Consider the following 10,811-nt stretch of genomic DNA (forward strand, 5'->3'; position numbering starts at 1 on the left):
TCTTCGCATTCCAACAAATCAAACGCATCTTTCACTCTTAAGGCGGAATCCAACATTTTATATGTTGAATTCCATCTTGTATCAACATCCAATGAAGCAATAGCATTCGCATTCAATCTTTGTTTTTCCATCAATTTTTTTAATGCTTGTGTACGATTTGAAGAAGATCTCACATAAAGAATAGCAGACCGGATTAGCTCAATTGAACCCTTTATTTCATTCAATCCATTCTTAACAATAAGATTCAGAATATGTGCACCACATCTCATATGTAAAACTTTCCATCCAAATTCACCCTTATCCATTTCTTCAACCTATCTTTTAGATATCTTAATCCAACATCATTTGCGCTCGCATTGTCAACCGTTATAGTAAAAACATTTTAAATTTTCCAAGCCACCAAACAATCCTCAACTTTGTTTCCAATCGCATAACCCGAATGACCAAGAATTGGTGAGAAGTTTAAATTTTTTTGTGCAAATTCTAATCATCATCAATAAAATGGGCAGTTAATGACATATAACTCAAATTTTGGCAAGATGTCCAAATATCTGTGGTCAGACAAACACTACCATTGTAATTCTTGATAAAGGTCTCCAACTTTGACTTCTCATATTCAGAAATCTTAATGCAATCTCTAACAAGTGTTCTTTGGGATAGAATTCCTAATCGAGATTGAATGACACTCATGCAATCATGAAATCTTTTTGATTCTACAGTTCTAAATGACATCTCATCAACAATAATCTATTTAGCAAGAGCTTTACGACATTGTTGTTGATCAAATGACAAAAAAGAATTAACATCAACACATTCATTCTCTTTTTTCGGTTGATAATGCATTGTTGTTTGTTTCAATATTTTACCCATATGCCCATCATCCTCAACCTCATTCAGAATTGCCTTACACCTTTTCAAATGATTCAACATAGCACTAGTACTTGTGCCTAACTTAGATTTGCACGTAATCAATGTAGAACAATGATTGCCTTTTGCCTTATCTCCAGATCCAGTCTTTTTAAAATTATCCCAAGCAACAGATCGAGATTTAGGTACCTTAGGAGCAGGACAATTATCAGGTGCTTGAGTTTGAAAAAAAAAATTGAACAAAAAAAACGGTTATTGCACTAAAAAACAATAAAAATCTCTGCACAATGTAAATAAAATGGAAAAAAATAAAATGGAAAAGATTTTATAATTTTGAATCGACTATTTGTAGTTGTTACCTGAAAGATTTTGCAGTTGTATTGTGCACGAAGAGTTGAAAACGATTGTCTGGATAGTTGTACACAAACTGCAGAAGAGGGGGTGAAGCCGTACTGAGAGATGGAATGAAAAATCGCAGAAACAAAATGAAGCCGCCACTGATTGGCTGAAAAATCGCAAGAGAGTGAACTAGTGAAGTACCGCCGACGTCCTGGAGGCAGATGAAGAAATTAGGGTTGTGAAATCGCGTTTGAGATTTGGGAGATGGGATTTGGCGGTTTGCAATGAGTTTGAACCGGGTCTGCATTGGGGGACTGGCGGTAATGTATATTATTAATGATAATTATATAAATAAATTATAAATATATAATATAACATAATTAATTTATTATAAAATTATTACCGAACCGAAAAAAGGTTAGAAACCGAAATCGAACTGAACTGAACAAATACCAAATATGCAGTATTTATATTCGAACCGAATTTGCTCGGTTAACCGAAAATTCGGTTTGATTCGGTTCGGTTCGATGGTTCGGTTCGGATATTTTGCCCACCCCTAGGTACAAGTAGTTACATAAAAGTGACAATTTTACTCGCGGGTGAGGATGTTGCTTTAGTTTGTCTAAATTTTTTATTTATATTTGTTACTGGTACAAATAGATCATTTTCATAGTTCGTATACAATTGTTGATTTTGGCCAAATAAGGTCCTCCATTTTTCCATACAATAACCATGAAAAAATATATATATTTATGTTTTATTTATATATTTATATTAATATAATATAATTTTAAAATTAAATTAGGAATTAAAAGTATATAAATATGAATACTGTTTTATCGAGAATAAATTTTTTTATAATACAAAAATAATAAAAAGTAAAGAAATAAAAGTTAATTCCAAAATATATTATCCAAAAATAAAAAAGAAAATTTTGAGGTACAATTATTAAAAAATATACACTATTTAAATCAATACAACACACGTTACTCATTAGGTGATATCTCTTATTCATGTTTCCACGCAACAAAAATCAAAAGATAGCTCTATCTCGTAAGGGATGGTCTGGTAATGTGGGATGAATTTGTGACTGAGAAGTCATGGGTTCAAACCCCTGATGACCTCCAGATCTATCTGCCACACATGATTCGTCTAGTGTAACTTGCCTTGTCAGACATAGTTTGCAGGATTTTAAGTTCGGCCAAAGGTTTATCCATAGCGTACTCGACGATGAGCGGTTGCAAGTTCCCACGTTATCAAAAAAAAAAAGAGTCTTCTTTTCTTTTTATGGATTTGAGAAAATTTTGGTTTAAGTTTGATATTAAAATAGCGTATGATGAGATGTTTTGTGAAAATAACAAGTGTATTTTTTTTTTCAAAAAATACAGAGTACAAATAGTAATCACCTAGGTTTGGAAGCAAAAGAAACAAACTCTTTTTCTTGAAGAGGGGGTTAATGGAGAAAGAATGGTTGGATTGGAGTTTGAGTTGTTGAAGCAGCAACATCGATTGATTGTTGTTATTAAAATAAATAAACTAAAATTTTAAAAAATAAAAAAAAATAAATTAAAATATAAATGAATAAAAAATAAAATAAAATTTTAAATAAAAATAATTAAAACAATAAAAGTAAATTTTAAAAATAATAAAATAAAGAATAAACATGATCCACGTGTCTACCAAATGACGCTAACTTACGGACATATGTCTTTCAGCATGCCAAACAAACATCTTCGGCGCCTGTGGACTAAATATGCAAATTTTTTTCATTTACGGGACTATTTTCAAACAACCTTCAATTAAGAGACTAAAATGTTAAAATAGTTCAATTACGAGATTAAAAAAAAAAAGTTTGTTGGTATGTTTTCTGCCCTACCCATCTGACCCGAACCGACCCAAACCCTACCCGTTTCCAATCTAACTGATAAAATCAGATTTACTAAATAAATCTAACCCAAATCATTCAAACCTATTTCTCCCCACTTTTCTCTCAATCGGTTCCGAAGTCGACGGGTGATTTCTTCTCTTCTTTGGCCTAAATTCAAACTTGGTTGTTCCTACCTCGTCGCCTCTGCATCAGTAAGTTTGGCTTCCCCTAGATTGGAGCAGTTTATCCGATATCTTCACACCTATAAATATAGGGTTGCTCGGTGTGTTACGGGGGTGTGAAAATAAAGAGAAACTTGTGATTGGGTATTTTGATGATACTGTTCGTGGGTTCTTGCCACAATCCCTTTTTCTGGTTTTCCCTGTGTAGCGTTCTATCTCGACGGACGATCGACTTTGCGTACCAACAATCAATCCTGTGTGAAGTCGGAAACATTGGACGACTTAGGGTGGAGAAGGGAGTGGCTGTGAATCTGAGCCTACCTGATCGATTATCTATTTATCTTCTTTACATTCTGATTTTGCTTAATATATATCGTTATCCGCAAATCAACTTTTATGTGTGAGTTTTAGTGTTTACAGGATACCCCGAAGTCTAATTCGTATGAGAGAAACTCAACATTGGTATCAGAGCACAATTTGAGATTGGACACGGGTTCAACACTGTAAAAAATCAGATTTGGTAATGAAAGCTATCCCTAAATCTTTGTGATTTTTTTATTTCTGTGCGATACATCTTTGTGATTAATACTTGATATTCTTGCTTTATCCCGTTTGATGTGTGCATGTAACTGGCTGCTCCAAAAGCGAGTAAGTAGCTTACCACTGATAGTTAGTGAATTATTGTTTGGCATACTTGTTTGTGTGTGCGTGAGTTGACTATTACGTACCAAGCTGCTCCCAAAGGAGTAGGTAGTTGACAACTGATAGCCATTCTCTGTGACCGTGTTAAATATTTGTCAATATGTCGTCTGTGTCTTCTTTCAATATTGTACCATTCGATGGAAAAATTGATTTTTCAATTTGGCAATAAAAAATTAGAGGACTTCTAGTAACTCAAAAAGTTTCCAAAGCAATTGATGGTGATTATAATGCGTTAATAACTGATGAAAGAAAGACTGAAATAGATGAATGTGCTTATTCTCTGATTATCTTGAACTTATCTGATTCTGTGATTAAAAAATTAGGAAAACTTGATTCTACAAAAGAATTTTGGGAAATATTAGAAGAGCTATACATGGAAAAATCTTTGCCAAACAAACTGTTTTTACTTGAAAAAATTTTCCGATTTAAACTTGATTTGAATCAAAACATTGATGAAAATTTAGATGTTTTTACAAAGTTAGTTCAAGATATAAAACAGACAAGTGATAAGAATATTGATGAATATACCCCTATTGTTCTTTTGAATGCAATTCTTGATTCTTATTCAGATGTTAAGTCTGCTATCAAATATGACAGAGATAGTATAAATCTTGAAACTATCATGAATGGATTAAAAAGCAAAGAACTTGACGTGCATGAAAATAAAAATAATAAACATGCCAGTGATGAAGTGATGTTTGCTAGAGGTAGGTCATAAGTTAGGAAAAACACAGAAAACTAAAAGAATAGAGGAAAGAGCAATGAAATATCTAGATCTAAGTCTAGGCCTAAGAACAGAAAATGTTACAACTATGGGGAACCCAATCATTATGCTAAGCAATGTCCGCATCCTAAGAACTTTAGAAACCAACAAAATGAGCATGCTAATATGACTATAGGAAATGAATACATAGGAGATACTTTCATGGTTAAAGGAAATTGTGCTGCTGTTAATACTATATGTTTTAACGGGTGGTTATTTGATTCTGCGTGTACATTTTACATGTCTCATTTGAAAAACTTGTTTTCACATTATAGGTCTATTTTGCATGCGGGTGTTTCAATGGAAAATGAAAAACTTTGTAAAGTTGTTGGTATAGGTGATATTTGTCTAAAGTACGACTTTGGCTATATGTTAACCTTAAGGAATGTTAGGCAAGTTCCTTATTTGTGCAATTACTTGATTTCATGTGCTGCATTAGATGAAAGTAGATTAATAGGAAAATGGGAAAATGGTGTTATGAAAGTCTTAAAGGGTTCATTTGTTGCGTTTAAGGCCGTTAGACAAAACAATTTATATGTTGCTTATGTTAAAACAAATTGCATGCCAAATGTGAATTCTGTTGTTAATGATAAAACTGAATTGTGGCATAAAAGATTAGGTCACCTAGTTAATAAGGTCTTGAGATCTTAAAGAAGGCTTTATTGGAAATGATAAGATAACTACCGTGTATTTTTGTGACTCATGTGTTTATGGTAAGCAACATAGGGTAAAATTTGATTTGTCTCATGCCCCTAAAGTGCCTAAATGTAAGGATGTGCTTGAATATTTGCATGTTGATGTGTGGGATCCAGCTCATGTCCCTACTCAATGTGGGAGTCGCTATTTTCTATTGATAATTGATGAATTTTCACGAAGATTTTGAATTTTTCTATTAGAACAAAAATCAGATGTTTTTGAAAATTTTCAAGCATGGAAAAAGTTAATAGAAAACCAAACAGGTAAGCGTATTAAATTTTTGAGAATAGATAATGGTCTTGAGTTTTGCAATAAGTGACTTATTCATTATGTGCTAAATCAGGTATAACTAAACATAAGACAGTTCCCTATACACCCCAGCAAAATAGGGTGGCAGAACGAATGAATCGAACTCTTATTGAAAGGGGTGAGGAGCATGTTAAACTCCTCGGGCCTTTCAAAGAGTTTTTGGGGGGAAGCTGTGATTACGGCTGCATATTTGATTAATAGGTCTCCCTCTGTGCCACTTAGAGGTAAGTGTCTTGAATCTGTATAGTCGGGTAAGAAACTTGATCTTTCCAATTTGGAAGTATTTGGTTGTACTACATATGCTTTATATAAAGGTGATAAACTTGAACCTAGAGCTGTGAAATGCGTTTTCTTAGGTTATCCTTTAGGGGTGTGTTTGTTTGGGGGATTGGATTTTAGACACACTATTTATCCTATTTTTTCCCCAAAAATATCAAATCAAACACCTATTGTTCATTTTTTTATATTATATTAAAAATCAATTTTACATTCAAAATATCACATCAACGTCTATTTATATTACATCATACAACTATTCAAATTCAAAATTTTTATTATTCAAATCTCAACTCAAAATCCAAACCCCCAAACAAACACACCTTATGATTAAAAGGATATAGACTATGGTTAAAAGATTAACCAGGTTTCAAAGTACTAATTAGTAGAGACATCACCTTTAATGAAAATGAGATGTCTTGTCTGAATGTACCAAATACTGAAATAAATTTGACTTCTAATGAGGTAGAGCAAAATAAGGTAGAGCCAAATAAATTCGAAAGTTCTAAAAAGCTTCATGACAAATTTGATTCTCATGATAAGTTGCTTGAAAATTTCCTACCGTATGCTGAAAATTTTGAATCAGAATATGAGAACATAGAAAACTACCAACTTACGAGAGATAGGACTAAGAGAACCACTAAGAAACCGTCTAGATTTGATGAATACGACTTGACTTCCTATGCTTTTAGTGTGTTCGAAACATTAGATGGAAATGAACCTAAGTCTTATGAAGAAGCCTTTAAATCTAAACATGCTGAAAAGTGGTTAAATGCAATGCATGATGAAATGAATTCCTTGCATGTTAACAATACGTGGATTCTTGTTCCTAGGCCTACTAATTGTTCTATTGTTGACTGCAAATGGATTTTCAAAGTCAAAAATGAAAATGATAATGTTAGATTTAAAGCTAGGTTGGTAGCAAAATGATTCACTAAAAAGAAGGAATTGATTACACTGAAATTTTCTCACATGTGGTTAAATATACTAATGTTAGGATCATGTTTGTCTTAGTTGCTCACTTTAATTGGGAACTAAAACAAATAAATGTTAAAATTGCTTTCCTACATGGTGATCTAAGTGAGAAAATTTACATGAAACAACATGATGGTTTTGTAAATAAAAGTAAGCCTGATCATGTGTGTCTACTGAATAAATCTTTGTATGGCTTGAAACAAACACCTAGACAGTGAAACATTAAGTTTGATGAGTGCATGAGATCTTTAAAATTCACAAGAAGTAATTTTGATCATTGCTTATATTTTATGAGATCAAATGATGTTCATGTTTTCTTACTTATCTATGTGGATGACATGTTATTGATCAGTCATTGTGTGAATACCATCAATCATGTTAATGATTCTTTGAGCAAGCAGTTTGGCATGAAATATTTGGGTGATGCAAAGAAAATTCTTGGTATGAACATTATTAGAGATATGACTGCTTTTACACTTTTGTTAAATCAATTTGCACACATTGAGAAAGTCCTGAAACGATTCTATATGTCTGATGCAAAGTCAACTAATGTGCCTTAGCTTCTCATTTTGTGCTAAGTAAAGATCAATGTCCTAAGTCTGAATCTGATATGAATTACATGAAAAATGTGTCATATTCGAATTCTATAGGCTCTATGATGTACTTGATGATTTGCACGAGACCTGATATTGCATATTCGGTGAGTTGTTTGAGTCGTTTCATGTCTAATCCTGCAACTGAGCAAATGCAGTTAAATGACTACTTAGATATTTATGTGGTTCTAGTAACCTAAGGCTAAAATTTGAAAAATGTGTTAAAGGAGTAAAATTGAGAGGTTATGTGGATTCTAACTATGCGAACGATAGAAACAGTAGGAAATCTACAACATCTTATGTGTTTACTTTGTGTGGCTCATGTATAAGTTGGAAATCCCTACTCCAACATATTGTTGCCCTATCTACTACTGAATCAGAATATGTTGCAATAACTGAGGCTTTAAAGGAAATGTTGTGGCTAAAAGGTTTGCTTTCTGAAATTGAAATACTGCGTGACAATGTGACAGTCTATTCTGATAGTCAGTCTGGAATCCAATTATGCAAGAATCCTATTTTTCATGATAGAGCAAAACACATAGATGTTAGGTTTCATTTTATACGGGACATAGTTGCAAAAGGGTTAGTTAAGCTTGAAAAAATACCTTCTCAATTTAACTCTGCTGATATGGGAACCAAATGCTTGTCTGTTTCTAAGTTTCAGTCATGTTTAAATGTGTTAAATTTTGATACATTTGATTAGAACCATGTTTGTTCTTCTTTGATAGCATGTATTATTTCTTTGTGATTAATATATGTTGGATTGACTTCGTGTTGAGATTGCAAGAATAATGACCATGATGATAACATGTTCCTACTCTCAATTGCCCTCCAATGTAACCATGATGGTCGACTAGAAACAAGGTGGAGATTGTTGGTATGTTTTCTGCCCTACCGATCTGACCCAAACCGACCCAAACTGTACCCGTTTCCAATCTAACCGATAAAATCAGATTTGCTTAGCAAATCTGACCCAAATCATTCGAACCCATTTCTCCCCACTTCTCTCTCAATCGGTTCCGAAGTCAACGGGTGATTTCTTCTCTTCTTTGGCCTAAATTCAAACTTGGTTATTCCTACCTCGTCGCCTCTGCATCAGGTAAGTTTGGCTTCCCCTAGATTGGAGTATTTTATCCAATATCTTCACACCTATAAATATAAGGTTGCTCGGTGTGTTACAGGGGTGTGAAAATAGAAAGAAACTTGTGATTGGGTATTTTGATGATATTGTTCGTGGGTTCTTGTCACAATCCCTTTTTCTGGTTGTCCCTGTGTAGCGTTCTGCCTCGACGGATTGACTTTGCGTACCAACAATTGATCCGGTGTGAAGTCGGAAACATTGGACGACTTGGGGTGGTGAAAGGAGTGGCTGTGAATTTGAGCCTATCTGATCGATTATCTATTTATCTTCTTTACATTCTGATTTTGCTTAACATATATCGTTATCCGCTAATCAACTTTTCTGTGTGAGTTCTAGTGTTTACAGGATACCCCGAAGTCCAATTCGTACGAGAGAAACTCAACATAGTTTACCTTTATTACTATTGATATGAGAAACAAAAGAGGAAGAAAAATTAAGAATGATGACAGGGTTTCCGGAGGGAGTTGGGGTTGGATGTTGACAGGCAAAACTTTCGATTCTAGGGCATCTGGTTATTCACAAGAACTTGGGATCAATTGGCTATTTGGCCATCGTACCGATGAAATAGTTGATAGTGTCCATAGTTTGCCATCACGGATCGTGGTCGTAAATCGGCCTTGACCGTTCCAAATATGTCTCAACATATCATTTCGGTTATCGGTCAAATATCGACTATACATTTATTATTAATATAGATTGGAAATATCTTAATAATTTTATAATGAGTATAAAATTTCTAAAAATAAATAAATTTATAATTAGTATTAGTTTTCTTTTTAAAAACTGATATTAAACTATATAAATTAATATAAATGTAATATAATGTATAATTTAAATAATAATTAGTTTTGAAATTATTAGATTTTATTTTATATAAATATATTTTTTAATGAATTTTGGAAAAGAATCTTGCTTCTTCCCCACTCTGCGCAAAGTCGATCACACTACGACGGTATTGTCCCGCCTTATTCTTCTTCTTCCCTACCTGTTTTTCCTTTTTCTTTTCCTCTCCTACCCGTCTTATTCTTCTTCCTTCCTTATCTCACCAAATTTTTTTTCTTTCTCCCAAAAAAATCCTTATGCTCGATTTCGCGCAGTATTGGAACAGCCCAGGCTGTTTCGATTCCGACTCAGCGAAAGCGGCAAACCAAATCACCGCTGGAGAAGACGAAAGATGACCGATGGAGAAATTGATAATGCCTGCCAGCGAAGGATCACCATCGAAAGATCACCGAAGGATCACCTTGAAGAAGGCTAATGATCACTAATGAAAAAATTGATAGTAGCAAAAAAGAATCACCGATGGAGAAGGGGCTAACGATAGTACCTTGCAGAGAAGGCTAAAGATGATTAAATAGTTTATTAAAATAAAAAAATTATAAATTATGAATTTTAAAATGTGATTAAAATATATAATTATATTTCCCAAAAAAGAAATGACAAATTATGTGGAACGAAAAAAAATAGAAAGAGTTAACAAATTAGATGAGACGGAGGGAGTAAAAAATAAGGAATTTTAAATATAGATAAAAATATTTGTTTACTGAGGAGAGAGATAACAATAAAAAAGATTTAATTACATCCTATATGTAAAAAGGAAAAAAAAAAGTCATTTGTGGTGAAACGGGGAGAGTACTAATTGAAAAAAAGTTAAGACTTCTTAAAAGTTAGTATTGTATTTATATATTCCTTCCGTCCCTTTCAAATGGTCTTTTGGAGTTTTGTAATAGATTAAAAAATAATAATATTTTATTAATTAGTGAAAATGTATAAGAGATTTGACATTTATGCCCTTTGACTTTTTGTATAAAGTAATTGTACATGTAATGATATGTGTGTAATTTAGATAAAAATTAATAATATTTTGGTATTACTGTATGATTACTTTTATTAAAAATAGAAATTGATACTTTTGAATAGGATATACGAAAATAGTAAAAAAAAAACTTTGAAATATGACGAAATGAGTATATATTGATATATATGGTAATATTGTGAATAGATATATTTTTGGATGAATTTATTTTTAGGTAAATTGTTTTTTTAATTCCATATCTCACTTTCTTTTATCATTTTAGGATTTTAAGTGAACTTGTCCCGT

Source organism: Andrographis paniculata, unplaced genomic scaffold, assembly GCF_009805555.1.
Source record: "Andrographis paniculata isolate CXL003 unplaced genomic scaffold, ASM980555v1 Contig62END, whole genome shotgun sequence".
Lineage (NCBI taxonomy): Eukaryota > Viridiplantae > Streptophyta > Magnoliopsida > Lamiales > Acanthaceae > Andrographis > Andrographis paniculata.